At 41.7% G+C, this 24,396-nt stretch overlaps 1 protein-coding gene across 3 annotated transcripts in view; it reads right to left on the reverse strand.

Annotated features, from left to right (window-relative positions):
* Positions 1 to 24,396, reverse strand: part of LOC120725743 (partitioning defective 3 homolog) — a 340,776-nt gene that overhangs the window by 281,056 nt on the left and 35,324 nt on the right. The gene's annotated exons all lie outside the window — the stretch shown is intronic.

Here is a 24,396-nt window from a genome sequence, read left to right on the forward strand (position 1 = left end):
AGATTAAGTCATCTTTATGGCTGAACAGATGTCACACTTGGCATCAGACTAAAGTAGATGTCCGTACAGCATGACTAGAGCTGTACTTTGAGTCAAGTTGGATTTATATGACTGCCCTTAATCGGGACAGCTTTAAAAAAAAAAAATATTGCTTTCATGTCAGCACAGAGATGTTCTACAAATGTTTTACATCTAGATGCCACTCAGTCTCAGTCACCCTGAGTGGCATTAAGATGCTAAGGTGCATGACTCAGCTTCTGTTGAGGTTAAATGACTACACGTAACCCTGACTGACACCGTGAAGGTGCCTTACAGGGTAAATCCGTTGCCTCTGAAATCTGCTGTGTATGTCCATGCGCCTTTTTCCTCCAAAGTTCATTATTCCAGAGTTTCTAGCATAAATTTAAAGAGCTACTAACAGGTTTCTCCCAAGTCCAACTTCTCTCACTCTCGCGCCCTTTATCTATTGACAACGTGCTCTCCTCATCTCTAAACCTCGTAAGCACGATGCAGGTTTTAGCTGGCATGAGAGACAGCGGTGATGGCTGCTCGAGTTCATCAACAGGAGCATAAGCCTGAACGTTAACCAGCGCCGGCCCATTAGGCTTTCATTGCGTAAGCTCTCGGAGCTGTGTAGTACTGCCAATGAGCAATGCTTCAAAGATGTGTATGGTGGGAGTGGAGAGACGGAAGGCTTAGGGCTTTAAAGTACTGTAGTTGTGGGGAAAGTTTCTAAAGTACGCTGTGTAGAGATTTCCTCTCAGAGGGAGGGAGAAACCGGTCTTACAGTAGAAGGGATGAGTTGAAGAACTGATGTGCAAAGCATCTGTGCGACTGATAAAAGTGATTTGTGCTCCCATCCATGTCTTCTAAAAGTCAATGAACAAGATTTACACATTAGAAGAAAAGTAGTCTGCAGAGGCCTTTCTGATCAGCCAGGCTCCTGGCTATCTTTTTAGGATAGAAATATGACAGTTCAACCAATATATGAACACACACAAACATACATATGCTTCCTAGACCATAGAATAGATTTTTCTGGATGAAAAGCGACATATGTGCACACACACTACAGCTAAAATCAAGCTTGAGTGCATGTGTCCTCCTGCTGTTAGATACTTCACAGAGTGAGTGCTAGAAAGCAGGATGACTCACATTCTTTATAACTTCTATGAGCCCTAGAGGCCGGGCCTAATGTAAAGCATAACAGCAGCACTGCCAATAGACAAAGGCAAACCATTTGGAGCCATTTCACGGATGGTGTATGGCAGCCGTCTGAGTTTGAGGAGGAGGACAGAGGATAATAAATGGGGTTCTCCTTCCCCATCTGCCTCAGGAGAGAGACAGTCTTCCCTCTCTTTCCACATCAACGTGATGGCAGGAGAGAGGAAGCGTGTCCGGGTTCTACTTCATGCCTGTTAAGCTATTCGTGAGGACTACACATGTAACTCCGTGGCTTTAGTAACAGTGTGTGCAGAGTTTGCTCTCGGCATCCCAGACAAGCTTAGTCAAGTTTGTAGGATTGCAGACGTTCTTAACTTTGCAACTTCAGTCGTATGTATATTTGTAGGACAAACTTTCTGACAAGGGGTAGAGCGCTACTACTACTTTGATAAGAGGTCAGCTCCAAAAGGAATCTGTGGACATCTACAGATGCAGACTGTTGAATACCTCGTGTCTTCAACGTGTGTCTGAATAGGCAGGCGTGCTTCAACACCAGCGTAATGTGATATTCCTAGTGTCTTTGACTGAGTCCTAATTTAACTCCCTTTTAGGATAACAGCCTGAGCTAACAGGCACTTGGAACAGTGATGGAAAAACCGATGAAAGACGTTGCATGCGATCTAAATATTTCCACAGCCAAATGGATACAACCCATTATATAATCAGAAGAAGCCCCTTTTAAAAGTGCAGGATTTTTAAAGTTAATGCTGAGTGACTTGGCGGTGTATAGTATGAGGGTTCCAGCTTGCAGCGGAATCTGACCCTGTTCAGTAATAACCCTCTACAAGCTCCAACAGTGACATCACAGTGCCCCCTGCTGCAGCTGGAAAAAGGTGCAATCAAAGGGGAGCTACTCAAATCATTAATGCAACAGTAGTTCTCATTTCAGCCAGTGGATCACTCTGATACCCTGGAGAGCTGAAGATACTTCTTATGCATGCAATCACTGACATGATCCTACCACAGTTGAAAGAGTCAGCGAGGAATAAGGAGATATTTGGTATAGCTCAAGAATTCCCCGGTGTCCCTTCAAAGTAATGAGAGCTCATGAGGGAGCATAAAGACAGCTCGCAAATGCACCGCTCATGCCAAGAAAATATGTTCTCCGAGACAAATATGACACTTACTTATATTAACTGTGTCAGAGTTTTTAATATGATTCGATCGTACGAGTAAGGGTATGTGTCACAGAAAGTTTGGTGAGACAGAAACTTGGCAAAGATAATGTCAGAATGACTCAGTAAATGGTTGAGAAGCTTACATACAGCTTATCATAGGTATGTCTAAAAGCTACGGTGGCCCTGAGAGGTCAAATGCACTGTAACTTCAGCAAATAGAGAAATGTTACACAAAACACTAAGGAACTCCAACAATACACAATGGAAGTTGAATAGAAAAAATAACTAAATCACACAACACACAGCAGAAGTGTTTTAGGGGACGCAATAATGTGACGGAACAGCTGCGCAAGTGACAGAAACCAAAACATGCAAAGGAGAGACACTCTTAAAATGAGCACAGGATGCAAAAGATGCAGGTACTGTGTGTTTTAATTGTGCGATTCATGCAATGCCGCAGATACAGATATGCTATCAGCCACTTACTGTTAGCTTGTCACTTCCATAGCTGGTCTGTCACATTATTGTTCCCTGAAAACACTTCCACTTTGTGTTTTTTCCCTATTTTTGATGTGCTTTTATTCAAAGGTTCGACAGTAAAATTCATCCAAACCTCCTCTGTCTCTATCCTGCCTTTAGTCTTCCCACTTGAAGTCAAGAATAGTAAAAACTGTATGGCTTCATTATGGAGGGTATCTGAAGGTCAGTGGGCCAATTTGGGAGAATAAGTCTCAGTGTCTTTGTGTGCAGCCATGGCTTTAAGGGATTCCTAGTTAAAATTGCCATAAGACCCATCACTTCACCACTCAACAATCCTTCTTCCTTTGTATTTATTTTTTTAAAAAGCTCATTCATCACACAAGTATGCCTGGGTGTGTATAACATGTGAGTGTGTGCACATTGTGGTGGTGTTGTATGGAGAATCTTGAGAGTCCCTGCATGAAAGCCTTATGTCTTCTCCTACAACAGATGTGCCACAGCCTTAGGCCCCACAATTGTAGCTCGTTATAGGATTGTGTGTCTATGTGTGTGTGTGTGTGTGTGTGTGTGTGTGTGTGTGTGTGTGTGTGTGCGTGCGTGTGTGCGTGCGCACGCGCGCATGCATGTGAAGTAAGACTGCATGCTACTTCCATTCGGAAGTCAGCGGGGAGTTTTCCCATAAAAGGCACAAATAATAGGGACCCATTTATCTCTGAAGACACTCATCCATCAGCGCACACGCAGGCACGAGCACACACACATCTGATGGTTTTGTGATATTATTGCTCTGTTATGCCAGAAGCACTGTCCTGTACACATGCATTAGAGTAAATGTCGGTCTTTACACGAGGAAGGGACTCATGTGACACTCTGTATTGTTCCATGTCAGTAAGTCTGTCTGGCTTTCTTGTTTCAAGGCCATTACACTGTAAAAAAGGCCTGATTCACTCACTGACACTGTGTGTGGCCTACCAATGACACTCCTTTAAGGACACACAAACAGCCCACTCTATAGCCGTGTGTACAGTCCACTGTATGTCCTTCCTGTGTAACTGAGAGCTGAAAAAAGAGCAATTTGTGCACTGATGCTTTGTTATGACAGCTGGAATTAAATTCAAGCCTGTTGAAGTGAATAAGATAAACTTTTCGCACATGAACAAATGTGATCAGGCAAAATGTGCAGAAAAACATGTCAGGAACAATTACTAAACACAAACAGGAAATGATTTTTGAAAATATACCTAATAAGCCAGGGAACATCCAATGCTGAACATATGAAATGGCATTTTCTCGTACATCTTCCCATCTCAATGCATTTGTTCTCCGAGTGTCTTTGTAATGACACAATTCTGATATCTCCTGTTAAAACTCTTCCCCTTATTCTTCAAATCATCGTCACACTGCTTATTCTCCAACAAGTAGGAAAAACTCTCCAATCCCGTATTGATCATCGGACAGCAAAATGAACTAAGCGTGGTCCGGCCAACCAACTCCAACTCAATCATTTATCTCATTTACCAGAAGTCATGTTAAAAAGAACTGCCCAACGCCAGCTTGTTACTGTGCAGAAATTGACAGTTATATTAAGTGTGAAGTGGTGAGGTGGTACGAAACCCCGCTAAAGTAAAAGTGAGTCAGTTCAAGCCTCGCATTAGAGAAATGAATTCTCAGCAGCCCACACAGATCAGACTGCTTGTGGTTTATTTTCCTGTGCACTAAACATTAAACCGGTCCACATGCAGACGCTATCAGAGCGAGAGATGGAAATCACCATACACCCCACGATACAATATAAATCACAATGCTTCACTCACAATACAATATTATTGTGATTTTTAACAATTTGCATTATATTGAGCAATGCACATATCTTGAGATTTATTACATTTTTTCATGCAAATGTTCTCCTCAAAGTTAAAGTTTATCTTATTTGAACAAACAGTTCTCTCACTTCACTTCTGCACACCAACACGCTCGCTAAAACCTGCCATGAGTGCTCTCATAAGACAAAGTCAGTTTGCAACTGAATTGGTTCAACTTGAAAATTACAAGCAATCTGTTTTTGATCATATGGAATAATTACTGAAGATCACATATCTGTTGCTGTCTAAAAACAGTGAAGAAAAATTCACATTTATCCATTACATTTCCTCTCAAAATGCAACCAGCTGGCAGCCTGTTGAGTCGAGCCTCTCAAGTTGTGCTTATTGACACAAACCCATTCAGACTGATGGGAACATGTTAGCATGTCTATATTTGCAAAGCCTCGACAAACTCTGAAAGAGCCAATCCAGTCGGTCTGAGTCAAACTGCAACTGTTTGCAGAAAGGTTGCCTCCCACCAGTGCAATTGCCTTATAACTGTACAACATCCTCAAGTTCGGGCCAACCGTTCACCACAAGTTGCAATCAGTCCCACAAAGTGAAAAAACATTCAATACAATCGCCAGGCAGCCACCGAGTTTTTGTAGATGGAAGGAAGTTGCTTTCCTAGTTTTACTCGTGTGACTGAGAGCTTATTCTGAATTAAGGGGTAGTTTTGTCAAGCTAACGTTATCTCAGGATGGCGATCGATCCAATATCGCCACTTAAAAACATGATCATACAAAGTGGTTTTTAGTTGCATTTATGACTTTTTAAATGTTTTTTTAATTCAGCATTTTGTGTGTCATGACCGAGCTCACTACTCTCTAAGCAGGAGGCCAAGTTCAGGACTCTCTTTTGCCAACAATTCGTTACTGAGCAACATTTCATAGCTCACCTCCTGTGCATCACTGATTGAAGTTTATTCTAATGTAGACATGTAGGGAAAAAAAAATTCAAGCGTGCTTTGTTTAATGTTTCCACTTCGGCTCTTTAAGACCTCCAAGATTCAACACCACAAACAGTGCGTGGGCACAACTGGTAGACAGAAGACACAGTTCTGGCACATTACTTTTATTCATAAGTGAAACAATGATGACTGGTGCTGCCAACAGTGACGGGATGCTAATAATTCATGATGTGTGGGGAAAGCATCGTCGGCAAACGTGTTACCTGCCTGTATTCAAACATGGCCCATGGAACAACAGGAGTCTAACGCATCTCCTTCAACAACAACCAAAAGAAAACAGCTTCGTGATATTTTGATTCACCGTATTCTGTACTTTTACAGCGGGAGCGTGCAAATAGGACGCACGTTTTTAGGCACGACTCACAACTCTGTAACAGAATAGCTGTGGAAAGTCTGCGTGGGTGCCGGTATTTGGCAGGATCGGGTTTACTTCTCGCTTCAAAAACCAGGTTGCTCCATCAATAACAGTTCTAATGTTAATATTTTATTCAGCGTGTCACCTGCATGCTTCTTACGAGGAAGAAAAGGAGTGGAATAAAAGGATGAGGAGTGACTGAGAGGAAAAGAAACGCAAGCCTTCACACTCCTGTCAAGCCAAACTAGTCCTGTTGAGCATCCTTGCTGTGGCCTTTGTTTGCATTTCAGACTTTAAAAACCTTTACAGTGAAAACACTTGTTCCACAGATGCACGCTTCCCCAATCCTCTAGGGAAGGGGGATGTCTGGCTTGGCTTAGCCTTATTGTACATGTGTGTACATGTGTGTACATGTGTGTGTGCTCTAATGGTGCAGCGCTCCAATTAGCAGTCCTGTTAGCAGCGAGAGGTGCGGCACCTGAGGCCAGGCAAGCTGCACTGGGAGTTCCCCGCTTAATGGAGCATCAGGAGAACCAGCCCCTTTTTTTTGGTTTGACAAAGCACTCACAGTGACATTTCATTGTGAAGACGATGTTAATATTTTGTCATGTGGCTGTGGAAATGAGTTTTACTGCAGAGTGGGAATACAGAGCAACAATTCAGCCACACGCTACTCGGGAGACAGAATAAATTGCAAAGTGAATAGTAAAGCATTTACCTTGCGTTTCATATCAGGAGAAGGATTTAAAGCAGAGACACACAAAGTGCAATAAAGTACAATATTGTAGCGCTCTGAAAGCTACACTATATCTGTGTTAAACAACGCTGGGACAAAGCAGAGGGAAGAGTGGCTCGCCAAGACACATTTTGATTGATGCATCTTTATCGCTGACGCATATGAGATCATTTCACTTTTCCCCACGTTGTGATGTGTGTTTTTGTTGCTTTTTCAATAATCTGTTACTGTCTTCCTACAATTCCTTGCAGTGGAGACACGTGCAGCGTGCAGAGCCCTTAATCTGAGGCTAAGACGCAGCTTTTTTTCCCTTTAAAATCGTGTTAACATGGTCTTTTGCATTTTAAGCATATCCATTCATTCTAGTGTGTCTGCATTTTTACTTCTTTTTTAGTTTTCTTCTCTGTTTTGTCAACCCGATCGGTGCAATTCCAGTTTCACCAGCTGGGTTCTGCTTTCTTTCTAATTGTAATGTTGATGAGGATCATGAGAGTGTACTACCCTCGCCTGCCTGGGGTGCCATTTGGCAGGACAGTGGCTGGCCTATCGCCCTCCCCGTAGCCTGGCACCGTGTTCCTTCTATGGCCTCTCACATCTCTGTGTGTGTTTGCATGTGTGGACAATATAGTTTTAACATGGTCCATGTCCATGAACACACACACCTCCACCCCCCTCCACAGTTAGCAATTTGCTCAGCTCCAGAAAAAACTGCTGTGTTTTCTTTAGCGCAAACACTTCTCCTGATGCTGCGTTTCAGCGCGCCACTTTTATGTTGTGTGATTATTATTTCGGGCAGAGAGAGACAGAAAGAGATAGAAAAAGCAAAGTAAGAGGTATTTGATTGTGCACGGAGCTGGAGGTTGATATGAATATCAAAGAGTTTTATTCCTGCGAGCAGGTGATGCTGCCTGTGGTGTTCAGCTCACACTGACAGGTGGTCTCTTTTGGTGTGTGTGTGTGTGTGTGTGTGTGTGTGTGTGTGTGTGTGTGTGTGTGTGTGTGTGTGTGTGTGTGTGTGTGTGTGTGTCTGGATGTATGCTTGCCTTCCCATGGCTATAGGTTTGGGTGTGAACAGCACTCATCGGGTGTGCATTGGCTTGTTTGTAATATACAGCCTACACTGTGTCTGTATATGTGTTTCAGCAGATTAACCCCACCATATCAGACTGTGGCAGTGTGCCTCTGTTATTTAACACTCATGACGTCTCATCCATTTAAACAAGGCTTGGGAGGTGGTGTGTGCACACTCGCCGTCTGCATTTCATGGCTGATTTGGTAGAGGAGACACAGAAGATGAAATATTGAAATGTGCCATCTACGCTTTCCCCAGAAGGTTTTATTGAACAAAAGTTGTTCCGTCAACCCACAGCGTTTCTGTGTTTCTGTGGTGTTTAAGTTCAGGGGTTTCTTCTTTTTCTTTCCCCTCTGTGACTTCCCTAAATCCCTATAAAAGGGCCTTGGTGGAATAAGGAACAGCAGAGAAAGGATGATGTAACACAGGAAAAATAAAATGATAGAACACAGAGTAAAGTAGCATAAGACAGATCATCAAATAAAGATCACTGAACACACACAACAGCAGCCTGTTGGATAGCAAGAAAAAACAATAACCAGTTCCCAACATGCTTTGTAACGTTGTTTAATGTGTTGTTTTCACTATAAACGGATACAAGTAGAAAAGATGGCCATAGACTGGATTGACCCCTCAATCAATCAGTCCAAGCCGAACATCATTAACTCCCAGAGTCTGTATCAATGCTTGTGTATCAATTCAGTTGTGTATAGTTGTATAATTGCATACATACTAGGTATGCAATCGTATAACTCTTCAATAGTTTTATTGTAAGATTACATTTTGTAGAGCTTGAAGAAAAATGAGTAAATCTAGCCAGCAAATATTTGATATTTTTAGCCAATAAGTGTTACTGAAGTAAAATTTAGTTATATCCATACAGCTAAACAAACAAACAAAAATGCATCAATACGATAGAAACATTCTTAGATGCAAGAGGGTTCAACAGAAACTCATGCCTTACTAAAGTTAAAATATTTTTCTCTCAGAGTTTTATTCAAGCCATAATTAGGTATCGACCTATGAAAAAAGAAATAAAAGACTTAGCTGCAGCACCTGCATGTTTTTGTTGATATATTTTGAGCCAAATGAACAGAAATGTAAAAACACGAGAGTTTACAACTAAGCACTCCATTGCATTGACTACACAAGTTGCATAGGACCTTCAAATTATGCAGGGACCCCGAACCCCCTTTTAAAACAAGTGCCCATGTTTACAACTTCAGTGACGAATGAAGCAAACTGCCCTGCTGCTCATGAGAAGAGGAAATTAAAAAGGACTGCCGTGTGAGAAAGCTTTCAGGTTAATCCAAGTTTAAGGTCTGCAAGCTAACATCAGTGTTAAGGAGCAGTGCATATGTCTCTAGTCTGTCCCTCTGGTTAACCAGTTTGGGCAGTGCATTTCTTTGTCTGCGTCGTGCTCACTTGCCAACTTCATCCACGGATTTGCTTACCAATGCTGTGCCTGACAAAAAGTAAGAATGAAATACTTCTATTAGTTAGGCTACAGCATTTATTAAAAAAAGCAGCTCAGAAGGGGAGACTAGAGGAGCCAATATGACTGGCTTTATCTCGTGAGCCACAGCCAGCCCCGTGGCAAATGGTTTTCATGGCTCGCGGGCTTGCTTTGGGGGCCCCAGGGAGGTGGGAACTGGCTCCGGGTCTAACAAGTTTTGGTGACATGAAAAGACTTTTAAATAGAAGTGTTGCCAGCTTCCTTTTCACAAATATGGTGACGATGATGGTCATGAATAAAACAATAACCACCTCCAATCCCCCGAAACCCAGACAGAGCCCTTTGAGTTGTTAATTGAAGCTGGAGACACAGAATTTTAAAGCAGATTCAATTATGTCAGAACTGAAGGTTATTTACTCGTTTCCCCGTAACGATATAAAAACACTTCTGTACAAACTATATTTGAACATATTTTAATAATACCAACACTTAGCAATAAATCAAGAATAAAACATTGATGTGTGACAATTACTTTGTTATATTTTTTAATTTTTACCTCCGAATCACCTCAAATGATCTGGTCATCTCCTGTTTTGAGCTGTAGATCACAGTGTGCAATGTCCACAACTAAGTCTACATCCACACTAGCCCGGATAAATTTGAAAAAGGCGTTTTCGTCTGAAAACGCTCCGGGTCCACTCTGTTGTTTTCAGTCGTTTTCACAGAGTTGTGTGTCCACATCGAAACGGCCGAAAACGCTTACGTTCCAGTACTGCGCACGCGTGAAACGCAAGATGACTGGACCTATCTAATTTCTGTCCGCTGCTTATTTGCTTTCCGGCTCTTTGAAACGTCGCGGCAAAATGTTGAGGAAAAGCTTTTTTAAATGGACTGACAATGAGGTGGAGTTGTTGCTGCGAGTAACAAAAAAGTACAAAGTTGTAAACGTGATCAAGAATTAAAGAATTTGAAGAAAAGCTGAAATCTTTAATTGGGCTGTCAAAATTGAGAGCAAACAAAGCAACTGCTGTATGATCCCCTCTGCTATCTTAGTTTAATTGGTCACATGACTGCATCACATGACTAAAATGAATCGAATAGAATAGAATAGAATTCAACTTTACTGTCATTGCACATGCACAGGTACAGGGCAACGAAATGCAGTTTGCATCCATCCAGAAGTGCTTTAGTGATATAGATATATTACAATATATATTAGCAATAATATAGATATGTGAGTATATTACAGAAATGGGTCTATTATGGTATGTTATAATGTACACGGTATGAAGTATGTTGTGAATATTCTATAACTATAAGTATGTACAGGCTGTAGTGAGTACAAGCTATGTACAGGATATGAACAGGATATAAATATGAAAAACTATACAGAATATGAAATAAATAACTTTACAGAATCTGAGATATACAGCTATACAGAAATGGGAACTATGCAAGTTGTAAACAGTTGTAGGATTAAAGATTATCGAATGTACAGAATGATTATTTACACAGAGCTATACAGTAGTGCAGTTAAGATAAGTGAGGGTGTAGATAGTTTCTACAGAGGTGCTAGTGCTAGTGGTTGTGAGTGGTGGTTCAGTCCATGTTATTATTGTGTGTTTGAGGGTACAGTTGTCCATTGTGTGTGTGTGTAGGTGGTTGTGGGTGTGTGTATGTTCAGTCCATGAGTTTAACGTGGGTCAGATGTCAGGAGGCAGAGTTCAGGAGTCTGACAGCTGTGGGGAAATGTGTCATAGTTTATGAAAAGGCTCCATGTTCGCTGTCCACACTGCAACGCGAAAACTGCGTTTTTAAATGTATCTGCTTTAGAGAGCGTTTTCAAAACGCTGTGTTTTCCTTGACCAAAAACGCCGTCTCAGTGTGGACGGAGGCCAAAACGGAGAGAAAACGAACACGTATTTGTGTGGACATAGCCTAAGTGTTGTGGAGGACGTAGTAGAGCTTTGTGGAAAGGAGCCTGATATAAGTCAATAACAGCAACACTGAGTTTTTGAGGATTTCCAGAACTTTTCAGTCAGTAAGTGCTGATATTTTTGCCGCTGTTAGCTAGCATTATTGAAGCTTCAGGTGCATCCAAGGTTGTTGTCGTTTAGCAGACTCGTTTTCGGCTGTTCGGACACGGTAGGGTTGATCTGCTGAAAAATATAATTGCAACAACATCAGGGATAAATAAGAATCTTTGTGTATGTTTTCCTGTGTTAGACCCATGACTTTGTTACAGGAGATGAAGATCTAGGTGAGGAGGAAGAAGGATGGGTGGAGGAGAAAGAGATGACGACAAACAGATGATAAAATGCTCAAATGTACGAATCTTACATGGTCCTGTGTAGTTTAAAAGAGCTAATTGTGAACGTTCCAGATTAGTTTGAGGTGACTTATTGTCCTCCTGTTCACAGCTCTTGCTGACTAAATTTGATCATTATGCTTTACCAAAGAACATAAACTTATTTTAGCTTTCTTTTATATTGGTAGAATTTTTTTAAAGATTCAAGATTCTTTATTGTCATTATACAAGTTTAACAAAATTAAGGCAATACATCTGTTAAAGAAATCAAAGATTAGGCTAATATCACAAATTTAATCAATGCAGTTGCTGTTTGAATGGACTTTTATTAACTAATGATATTAAAAGCTCTATGACAACGGGGACAGCAAAGAGACAAATCCCCCTGACCAGCGGCTGTGGAGGCGACGAGCACGTAGCGTTTCAGCATGTCTGTAAGCCTTCAGTATTTTAGCAGAACGGGACATAATCTGAAGAGGTCTTTAGCCTTTTCTCACGAGAAGACAAGGCAATGAGAGCACACAACCATGGTGTTAGAGGGGATTCAGTCTTCTGTCTGCTACAATATGCCTGTCTAAAGCTCTCCAAACCAGGCTTAGCTTCCCGGCCCTGGCATCGCCTCCCTCCGTCTCCGTGCCAGTGTCAACTTCAGCTCGGTGCAGTGCCAACCGCCAGTGCCAGACTCGGCTTAGCTTGTGGCGATGCCAGCTCCACACTTTTTAGCATCTTTTCCTCTGGATGCTTTTCTCGTCTCTCGTCCCATTTGTTCATTATTTTTTATCTCTCCTTCTTTATACTTTGTCCATATTTTCTTTACTTATTCAGATACGTCAACCATGCTCATACAAGTTTCTGTATCCGGTGGTTCGGGGTAAAAGCTGCTGTGTTTGCACATGTGCTTTACCAACACTTCCTTCTTCCATTAGCCTCCAGGCCACACGCACATTTATACTAATTACTATAATATTTAAATCCACACAGCGCTCAAAATCCCAAGTAGCTTGGTATATGTCATATACCCTGTAATAAATTAATGCAGTCTAAGAAACAGCGCTTTGCCTTCCCGAGTCTATTTGAAAGCCAATTTTCAGACACAACCTTGGAGTGACTTTGGATCTGTGAGGGTAATTATATATGGTTCTGAAGAGAAGTAGTCAAGTGTTGAAAACAGCCACTCACGGTCTGGAGACTCTTGAGACAAAAGCTACAGAGGCTTACTTGTCATGCAGAGGAGACACGCGCTTGGTTTAACAAGGACTTGAGAAGCAGCGGGGTGAGAGGGAAATAGGTCTATATTCAAAATAAGCAATTGATGGTAGATTAAACTTTTCTGTTTAAGATTGTGGTTTCTGTTGAACTCGTTCTGACTTTGTGTAAGTCGTTTTCAAGCTGGCAATCATAGCCTATAGAGCCCCACGAAGAATGCACCATTGCCCCCATGAGGTGAGGTGGAAATGGCTCGCGTGGGGAGACGATGCTTTTCTCTGAAATGGTACCGAACTCACAACAGCCACATAATGAGGCAATAAAGATAAAAAGCAAAGAAACCAAACCAATACCTCACACTGGCTCATGCCAGTGGGTCTTGCGGGCGCAGCGCTCGCCACATAACGGAGAAAATCGACTCCTTTGTTATGTTAGTGCTCCTAGGAACATCTCTCCAGGGGGTTTTGAGAGGCCTGCAGGATCCCAGTAGGGGGGGTGTCTGTATCTGTCACCTCTGTTTAGGGCCTGTCTCATGGCGCCTGACCCAAATCAGCCCCCTGGGGCAATGCCGGGCCCCTCCACAAGACTTTGCCGCTGCAGATAATAGGCTTGTTTGGCAAAGTGTCCAGACACTGAAAGCAAAGCAGCCCTGACAGCTGTCAACCAGAACCAACATCCTCCTGCGTGACACACGACCATACACAGCTCAAGGATGAGAGTGTGCGCGTGTATGTGTGTATGTTCAGGATCGTTTTCTACACAGGCGTGTTCGAGAGCAGAGGTTGCTTTGGCACAGCCTATCCAGAGCTTTGGTTAAACGGCCTGGCATTTCCAGACAGTATTCGGGCGCCGCAGACGCAACGTCAGGAGCGATTTGGCGCATCGGCAAAAGTCTCTTCCTGTAGGGGAGCTGTCACGCAGGAGAAATCAAAGACACCTACATGACTAGCTGGATTTCCTCTAAGCTGAGAAACAGACTCGGTGACATGACCCACTTTTACCAGTTTTAAAGAAACCCACTGTGGAAGATGGAGGAGTTGCCTGCTGCTTTGCAATATGGAGCAATAACATTCTTACCCCAGGCACAGGGCTGTGTATGTCACGCTGCATACGCCGTACAGCTGAAGCTGTGTTTTTGTCAACAAGAATGGACTAACGCCATCCATACTGGTGGCTCAGCACGTCTAAAATAGCAGCTTCAGCAGATTCGCTGGGCTTTCATGCACTTGTATTACCTTATCTCAGCTTCATAACCACAACATGACCTTTGTTCCACATCAATACATGAAAATGGTTCGTCAGACAGAGAGACTTCATCTCATCTGGCACACACTGGACTCGGTACAGCAGACACAACCTTGGAATGACATTCTGTCTACAACTTAGAAAGCTACTAAAAACACTGATGACAAATTAAAGGAAAAACCTGAACCATTGAATCCTGTAGGGGATTCAATGATTTTGGCTCATTTTTGGCCCCTCAGAGAGAGGGGTCACTGCAAATCAATTCCCAAAACTTGGAGAATCCAATCCATAAAGGAAAAACCCTATTTTATTATATGCATTACCAATTCAAAATGCATTGCACTTTATAGGACAACCTGGGCCGGGCCGGGCAATACTGTGATTTTGCACAGATGTGAGACCAATTTCCAGCTTAAAGCATTACTTTACAGAAAACAATCTGCACGTTTTAGATACTTAGCCCACATGGGCTCACAAGATGCCAAAATACACAGCAGTGATGGCACTTGCAGTATTATAAAAACATAAGAACAACGCTTCTTCCATTACTCTGCAAACAAAGAACTGCTCTGGATTGTCTCCTATGCCACGCTGAACAAATAACAATCAGCCAGACAAAAGCTGCCCTTCCAAAAACAACCCCCCAAAAGCTCAAGTTTCTTGTGATCATTCATCTAGAGGAGCTTGTCAGAAAATAAGGACACGGCGTAGCCCTTTAATCAGTGCAAAATGAGCAATGAAAACATGAAAGGCCTCATGTAGTAAACAGTCCTAGAGTGCTACCGAAGAGACGAGTAAACCTGCTGGTTTCTGTAACTAATGTATGTACCTGAGTGTAACGGCGCACACAGAGTTTCCTCACTTTGGATGTCTTTTTGCACGCGATAAGCACAAAGACTGCGGCTGCAATGGGCATCTCATCACAGCGAGGGAATATGACCGCATAACTGAGAGGGAGGGCGTTTCTGAAAAATTACAACGATGCTCGACAAATCTTTCCCGAGTAAGTGAAGTTTAAAAAACTAGGAAGCAAATAAACAAGCACGAGCAGACAATAAATCCAAAGCCCCAGAGGAAAATGAAATGAAAAACTGCTTGCTGCCGCCCACAAGCCTCCGAGCGGAGCAACGGAGGTGAGGATAAAAATCCGCCAGCGCGCTGAGCCTTTTAAGACGCAGAGCTGACTTGGGTCCTTACAGGCTAATTACAGCTGACTGCGGCAGGGCGTGTGTCTGTGGAGATGTATGTGTGTGGGTATGTGTGACTATTTCTGGGTGTGAGTTCTTGTGTGAGCACGATGTCTCACTTGGTATTGAATGCTCCTTTATGGTCTTTATAGTTAAGAAGACATTTGGACTTTACTGTAGCCAGGAGACGTATCTGTGATGCTAGTTTCATTAGCAGCAGTAACATAGATAAAACAAAAGTATATAACTACTAGTTGCCTCAATCTTGACATCACTGTGGAGTTATGTATCAGCTTATCTGTTTCTGTTTTTCCAAAGCAGAAACAGGTCCTGGTGGTTCACAGAGAACCAGAGAAACTGTAAAGAAAGATGATAGTCTGTCAAGCCACAAGAGGGCAGCATCTGGGCTCCAACTCATTGATGACACATAACTACGTCAGAAATGAGTCAGGTTTCAGCGCAGATCACAAACCTTAGTGTAGCCACAGGAAACTCATAAATACAGCACACATTGTGACTAAATCTCAGATTGATCATTGCATGAGTTTGGTTTCTGTGGAGTCATTACATTATCACAGTAAAAGATGGACTTGTACTTACATAGCTGTATTTTTCTGTTACTGAGCACTCAAAGCAAGTTTTACTACAAGCCTCCATCACCCAGCTACCTCTAACATTCACATGCACACACTCCAAGGATGGGGCAACTTCAGTTTCAGCATCTTGGACCTGAGGACACTGGGCTACAAACTGAGCCAAAGCCACGGCACGTTTGGACATTTAACCTCTACTTTTAAAGCAAAGACAGAGGAAACTTTATCATGCTCCGTTGCAAAAATCAAACTGGTTTCAGTGGATTCTTAAATCTTTCATGAAGTACTGCACAAGTCAAATTAACCACAACATCAGCTAAACTCAAGATGTCCAGAAAAAGAGAAGAATAAATGCAGCTTAGTGCAAGTCTGGAATCTCAGAGACAGTCCAACCATACAGTCTTCAACGTATGCCAACAAACAGGCCTTGTTCACACACTCGTGCACACACACACACACACACACACACACACACACACACACACACAGACAAACAGAGTAATTAGTCTTTGATTTCCCCTGGCAGCGCCCTGGTACCAGGGGAAGCTGCTGGGACCCTGCTTTAGCCTTGGCTAATTTCACTCACGGCTTGATCTCGACCCAGCACAGGTGCCCACTTGGCACTCGACTGGCGTTGCCATGGCAATGCCAACTTCAGGGGCCAAGAAAATGCCAATTGTCCAAGGGGCTCAACCACAGAGACCATGGATGTGATGCTCATTATAAACAGGACACATTAGCAACAAAAGAAGAAAGCAGTCAAGTCTGGACAGTCAGGCTACATCTCTTTTTCTTTTAGGAAATGCCATGTGCCTGTCACTCTGAGGCCGGCACCCATTCCTAGGAACAAACAAAACAAAAAACGTCATTCTGTGCAGCAGGCAGGATACAGACAATAGGGGGAACCACCGTAACCTAGGCTTGAGCGCCTCTTTGTGGTTCACAAGTGTCACTGCAATACCTGCAGCTCTGCGTCTGCATGCACCTGCTGTAAAACACAAAACACCACACTGCTGATTCAGGTACCTCAGCTATAATGACTTTTTCCTGTTAATGGCTTAAGGAATCACCCTTCACCCCTGCACTCATTAAGCCCAGGGACAGGCTCACTTTGTCTCACCTCTGTTCACAAGGAAGCGCCAGCCTTTAAGCGACAAGGGGAACAACGTCGTTTGAATTATCTTCATTTATCGAGTCTAAAGGTATAATGCTGGAGAACTGAAGCGCTGAAAGGTAATAAAGAGGAATGTAGGAACAGACATGAGAGAGCTCATACTGTACTTGAGTATCCCAGGTAAGCATCTTTCTTTCCTGCCACAGTTGCAGCTTCATATCTCTCATGAGATGTGAACTATTAAACAGGATTTGCCTCTCAGCATAACCATTGCACATACAGGCCCATGTTTTGCATGTTCCCTGATCTGCAATTCATTTGATTCACCATTTAGCTCAAAGAACTCTGTAGTCGGTAATCAGACAATACGTTTGTCTAGTGCCACAACAATTTTGACAGACCATACATTGTAATCGCTAATGTAGTAGACTCATTTCCCTGTAATGAGCATTTAACTTGAATCTAATTTCATTTAATTGGCCATATCACAGACATTTCCTGCTTTTATGAACTCATTTCATCAGGCACATATTGTGAATTTCTTACTTAAGGCCATCTTCCAACCAGAAGCCTTTCTAATTGCCGCACTGGCATCTGGTGTATGCATAAAGTGCCTACATCGCAGTCATTTCTAGCTGTGAAGCAGCAATTCGATGGCTACCAGAATTAATTTTTCACAGTTTACCCTAAGGCAGAGCTACATCAGAGTTTACCCACTCCTCTTTACAACTGACTTTTCTTGTGTTTGTATTTTAGTACTTATTGCCATGAGCCTAATTCAGTGAAGAAACCAGTTTGATTTGAGCGTTGTGACATGGCAGGAGCAGCTATCAGAGGTTGGTACAGAGTGGTCATAAAGGGATGGACGTTGTTAGCAACATTACTCAGGTAGGCTGTGTTTACACAATGCTCAACCCCAAATGTGTGGCAAGAAAATCTGCACCACACTTTTACATCACCACCAGCATGAACCATTGATAAGGTAGGAAGAATCAATGCTTTCATGTCGGCTGAGCCAAGTTCTGATCCTACCATCTGAATGTCACAGCACAAAACAAGACTCAAGACAAGCTATCGTTTTTGTAATCTTTTATTCTCCAGTGTAAATGTCCTGTTCGTGGCTGACACAAGAAGATATAATGTGGTCTTGTAGCCCATCATGTTGTAGACATGTTGCTTGGTCATGCTCTTCTGCATACATTGGTTGTAACAAATGGTTATTCCAGTTACTGTTGCTTTCCTGTCACCTCAAAGCAATCTGCCAATTCTCCTTTGATCTCTGATATAAACAAGACATTTTCATCCAGAGAGCTGTTGCTAACTGCATATTTTCTTTTCTCCAGACCTTTCTCTGCAAGTCAAACAGATGGCTGTGTGGGAAAATCCCAGTAGATTAGCAGTTTCTAAAATACTCCCACTCAACTGGCACCAACAACCACACTACAAAGTCACTTAAAATCACCTTTCTTCCCCATTGTGATGCTAGTGCTGAACTTCAGCAGTTTAACTTGACCATGTCTAAATCTCCAAATGCTATGGCTGCCAAATAATTGGCTCATTAGATATTTTAACTTATGAGCAGTCAAACAGTGTACCAAATGAAGTGGTCTGTGAGTGCACATAAACAGCACAACTAAGGCCCTATTTACACATTTCATTCACGTGTTTCATATTCAGATAAAATCTAAATGAGAAACTTTGATTTGAACATATTTGCACTTTTTGTTTTATCCTTCAGTTTCCTAACGAGGGTAAACCTGCTAATGAGATAAGTTAATAAGATGAGTTATGGCAATAACATTTTAGCTAGCAACAGTTTAGCTAGCATTTGCTAACAATCCATAAAATAACAAACAAGCTGTGAATAAATACTAGATAAATAAATACTAATAGGGTAACCTAATTTTTTTGTTGTTCTGAATAGACGCTATTTTTCCATTATATTTCAATCATATGTTCATCATCTGAAAACATTAATAGGTTTTTATTGGGTGTTACAGAGATCCCATACCATCATGGTATCAGAAAAGTTGATACTTTACTTATTTTTGCTAAGAATAGCAACTTACTTGGCAAAAATTATCTTTATTATTCTTATTATTTTGCTATTCATTTTGCTAGTTTTTATTATATTTTTTTCCCTTTCTGGGGAAGGCAAAAAAGCCCTAATCACACAGGGAGCCAATAAATGCGCAGACAGACAAATGCATTTTTGCACCTGCAAATGAACAGTTTGAATGTGATTTCAAGACACAGTCTTCTGATCCTAATTTGTTTCAGTGGAAATATAAAAATTAGGTTTGTAGCTGCTAACCTACTGCTCATAATACACTTCGGTCAGGTGGTGGCAGTGTGCACCAAAAAGCCAGTGTGGAAGCTGCTATCAATTTTAAAGGAGCCACTAATGTGTTAGCTTTACTGCAATATACTAGATAATAGTACAATAGCAGAGATTATTAGTAATAGACAAAAATACAAGTGAAATTGTTAGGAGATTACTGATCTGACTACTGACTTCAGCCTAAATTTCAGTCAAAGAGTAATCTTAATAACATCTAAAATCTAAATATAACCCCAACTCGTCACTATCATTGTATCAGAATGATTTTTAAAGGAAGAATTGAAGACATGAAGTTCAGCTTCACACTTGAAACAAACCGAGATCAGCAGCAAGGTCATGTGTGCAACACAAAACCAAAAACACCCCAGCTGTACAAATACACTCGTACACCTCATGCATGTGAAATGGAAGCTGTTGATCAGTATGAAGATCTATGGAGCGGACACGGGCAGGCTGCAGCATGCAGCTCTATGACTGCACATGAATCACAGCATGATAATCTGACTGCTGAACCTGAGCCAGATATCACTCACTCACTCACAGACACACACACACACACACACACACACACACACACACAGAGCACTGTTGGGAGGACATGACGTGCTCCTAACAGTAGAGCCACCGAAACTTGAAAGGAGTGAGATCATTCATGCTTTAGTCACACATTCACATTGAAATTCCTGTCGCGTAGATGCATGCACATACGCAGTTCTATTTTTTGCAGATGAAGACAACAGAATAATATCTATGATACAACCCGTCTAATCGATTTTTTTTCCTTAAAAAGCACCAAAAAAATGAGCCTTAATGAGAAAACCAAGGAAAAAAGGCACCAAACATGATGAAGAAGTAAAGCTTAGAAGTCTAAACATCCAACACATTCAAAAGACAAACTGTGTCAGCCCTTCATATCCTTCCACTGCTCAAAGATCTGACTCCCTACTTCATCAAACAGATCAACCCTCACACCAACTCCATGAATAACTCTTTCATAGCTTTCCAAATGCACTTAATACCTGTATCCGTTCTGATTAGCAGGGAAAGGCTTGGATTTATTTAAGATAAGCAGGAACATAATCTCTGCTGTTGTGACATTTTAATATTGTCCACTCTACATAAAGAGACATCATCGTGCTTTTTCTGATCAGAAATGTTCCAAAACATGTTACTCAAGAAATGGGTGGACATCACCATCATGGGTAATCTGCAACATATTTCCCATTTTTCCTATTATATACACAACATAGATATTTTTTTTCTTCCTGAATATTCTACAGGTTGCTTTCCCAACATTTATTTTAAGATGTTTTGGTAGGAAAGGCGAATAACACACAGGAAAACCCTGCAGCAGCCTTGGGCACATAGGTGAGCAGTGAGCTACAGCACCGCCCTCCCTACATAGCTTTAGGCAATCCACCTTTGTCAGCAGTGCATTTCCAAATCATGTATTTTATTTCTGACAATCTATTTTTATTTCCCGTGTCAAGATAACATCTTTAAAATTCAGTTTTTGCATGTACATGTCACAGAAATCGTTACGAACATCAGCAAATTATAAACAGCAAACATGGAGAAAACTAGCAGCATCAGTCTTCTTGAGAGAAAAACAAACAGCGGTAACCAATCAAGAGGTTTGTGTGGACGTATTGTCTACAGGTGTGGTTGGTTTATAGTGTTCAATATTATTATACATATTTCAGAAGGATTCGAGATTTGAACAAAAGGGTTTGGTTTACAGTTAAATTATGTCATTTAAGCTCAGTTTTAAACACTGAACTTTGACTTTGCAGTTCATCTGCAATGATACAGCACTGTAGACATGCTATGTGGGCTATTAACCAGAATATGCACAGACTGAAATGGACAGGACCATGTTTATCAAGGGCGCAGGTTATTTGTGATATCTCCTAAATTCCTGACTAATAGTCCTGTTTGAACTGCACCAATGTGACATGTCAGAGAGTAAACGGAAAGAAACGCGGAGCTGGAAAATTTCTGCTGAAGCTTATAACATCGGCAGCACGTCTGACTACAAATCTCGGCTGCAAAAGGACTATGCCATCTCCACATACACATTCATTCAAACAACATAGCACAAAGCTTTGTGGTTCACATATATCAGGAGAAAACCTAACGTTTGTACAGCACAAGCGTTTTCCTGCCCTGGAAGTATTCACACATACAAGAATGTGTTGTCATTACCAGGTTAAAATGGGCTTGTTAGGAGGTTAGACAGTAAAAGAAGGAGGGGTTAGTAGATTAGGGAAAGAACTGGACAGACTGGATTTACCTCTACAGCTGCAACCACACACAGACACACAAAGGAGCAAACACCCACGCACCGAGATAAAGTCATTCAAACAGAGCTGTTCCACCAGTTTGAAGTCGGCTGTTCCAGTCGACTGCCAGCTGACTTTCTGACACTGCACTCTGTCATTTGGTAACTATCAACACAGTATTACTACAGCATGTTGGTCTTGTGACCAGAGAGTCACTGTTTACTTTTTAGGCTGAATGTCTACCACAGGTGTAGAGCAGGCTAACCTGTTAGAACTAACTACTGACAGTTACATGAAAATATTAAAAAAAAATTATCAGCAAGGCAGCTAAAAATGTTATGTCAGCAAATTTCATTTTTTCCCTAAATTCTCTATTCTGCCGTCATTGAGAAGGTACTTATGCCGTATGACCACCAGGGGGAGCAGGAATCACAGCATCAGAACAAACTGAGGCTCTTGAAAAGTCAAAAATGTATACAGAACTGCCACATTTGTTTCTTCTTTCTTTGCATTTTTCCAGCCAAATACCACAGATGTTGTAAAATAAGAGAAGAATAAAAAAATAAATAAAAAATTAGAAATCAGTGTTTCAGGCAGCAGGTGCAAAACAGCTGCTCTCCCCAATGATCCCACCTGATGTGTAACCATGGCACCCACCACATAGTCATTGTCAGGTGTATAGAGGTGTATAGCTGCCTGAAACACACCATGTCTCATCCTCGCACAAATGTCCACACGAGATCAAAAATAATGCGCACGTCAAAGAGAAAGAAACAACTATGTCACCTGGCTTTGCAGACTTGCTCAACATCACAGTATCTGCTGTGGGAAGCGATCCATTTACCATAAAACAGGGGGGCAAAACACAGTGTTGCTGAGAAAGATATAGTATCAGATTTCAGTGATAACGCTGGCTCCAGGGCATCAGACAGAGCAAGAAAACAGAGCAGATAGGAATTAAAGATTACATGTTCAATTGAAACCTGGATGATTCATAGCCTTTTTAATGTGTGGTGGCCCTGTTAGCTTTAGTGGAAGACATCTCTGAAAAGGTGTGAACACCGGATCAATCATCCACATGATGCCAACACCAGGATAAACTGCAGTGACTAACAGTAGGTGACTAATGCCCTTGCGATGAATTGGAATATATTTTAAATGATTTTAAATTACTAACCATCTGCACCTGCTTGCAATATGATTTCATTTAATAATTGAAATGACCTGAAAAGTAGTGATTTTTATGGCACACATTAAAGCCAAAGAGCTAGTGACTCAGGTGTAGCCAGCACTGTTCCCATGGGAAGGAGGCAGTGGGGCTGTGGGTAATCGTTTACACTTGTCTAGTGGGTGGGGAGGGGTGGGTAGTGTGATGTCATAAAGCCTCATAGATTTTGCCCACACAATCTCCCAGTGCATCCGGTAAGAATTCCCAGGGCTTCACTTGTTCCACTGTGCTTGAAATTCTAGTAAATATATTAAAACTGAAACACAGTAAAATAAGAAGTACATAAGCATTTACAGCCTTTGCTCAATACTTTGTTGAAGCACCTTTGAACATGATGCTACAAGCTTGGCACACCTGTTTTTGGGTAGTTTCTTCCATTCTCCTTTGCAGACCCTCCCGAGTTTCAGTGCATAGCCAGCCATTCTCAAATCTCTTCAGAGATGTTCAACAGGGTTCAACGTACAGAGTGGTCCCAAAGCCACTCCTTTGTTATCTTGGCTGTGTGCTTTGGGTCATTGTCTTGTTGTAAGATAAACCTTCACCCAGTCTGAGGTCTAGAGCACTCTGGAGCAGATTATCAACAAGGCAGCATTGATCTCTCCCTTGACACTGACGAGTCTTCCAGATCCTGCCGCTGCATAACATCCCCACAGCATGACGCTGCCACCACTATGCTTCACTGTAGAGATGGCATCAAGCAGGTTCCCTTTCTAGACATTACGTTTCGCATTCATCCAAAAAAAAAGTTCAATTTGTTTAATCAGGCCAGAGGCTGTAGTTTCTCTACTCTGGCCTGGAGTCCTTCTGGTGGTCTATAGACAATTCCTTGGACTTCATGGCTTGGTTTGTGCTCTCACATGCACTCTTAACTATGAGACTTTATACATTAGGTTCCATAGCTAACACTGCCAATCAACTGAATTTACCAAAGGTGGCCTCTGAACAAGCTGTAGAAACATCTGATAGGTGATCAGTGCACACAGGATGCACCTGAGCTCAAATGTGAGTGTTATGGAAAAGGCTGTTAATACTTCTGTGCATGTTACATGTTTCCTGTTTTGGTTTTTAAATAACTTTGCAAGAATTCCATGCAATTTTTTTTCACTTTGTCAGTATGGGGTATTGTGTGCAGTATTCTGAGGTGAAAAATAATGTAACTCATTTTGGAATAAGGCTGTAACAGAACAAAATGTGGAAGAAGTGAATGCTTCCTGGATGCACTGAATATCAGTAAACACAGAAATACAGTGCCTCCTTGCACACAAAGTGGAGCCTTGAATGTAAAACAGTCTGCAAATATGAAATCTGCAGAGTACTTCCAACAGGCTGAACTGATTAAGCAGAGAACACGGTGAGCAGTTTACTGCTCTGCAAGGTTTAAGCAACGATGACAGCAAAAACAGGCAGGTGTAATCATAAGCACATGTCAGTGAAACCTCTGTGGTACGGCCAAGGCTTTATGCACAAACATTTTAGAGTTCAGATAATACTTTTTTCTGCCTACAAGGAAAGGCTGAATGAAAATGAGAAGAGATAGAATAGCAGGACAGTGTGGCAAATAAACAAATACAATGTGCAATCAGCTATGCAAACATATTCTTTCTTGCAATCTAACACAG

This window comes from Simochromis diagramma, unplaced genomic scaffold (genome assembly GCF_900408965.1).
Source record: "Simochromis diagramma unplaced genomic scaffold, fSimDia1.1 OVJJ01000717.1, whole genome shotgun sequence".
NCBI classification, from domain to species: Eukaryota; Metazoa; Chordata; class Actinopteri; order Cichliformes; family Cichlidae; genus Simochromis; species Simochromis diagramma.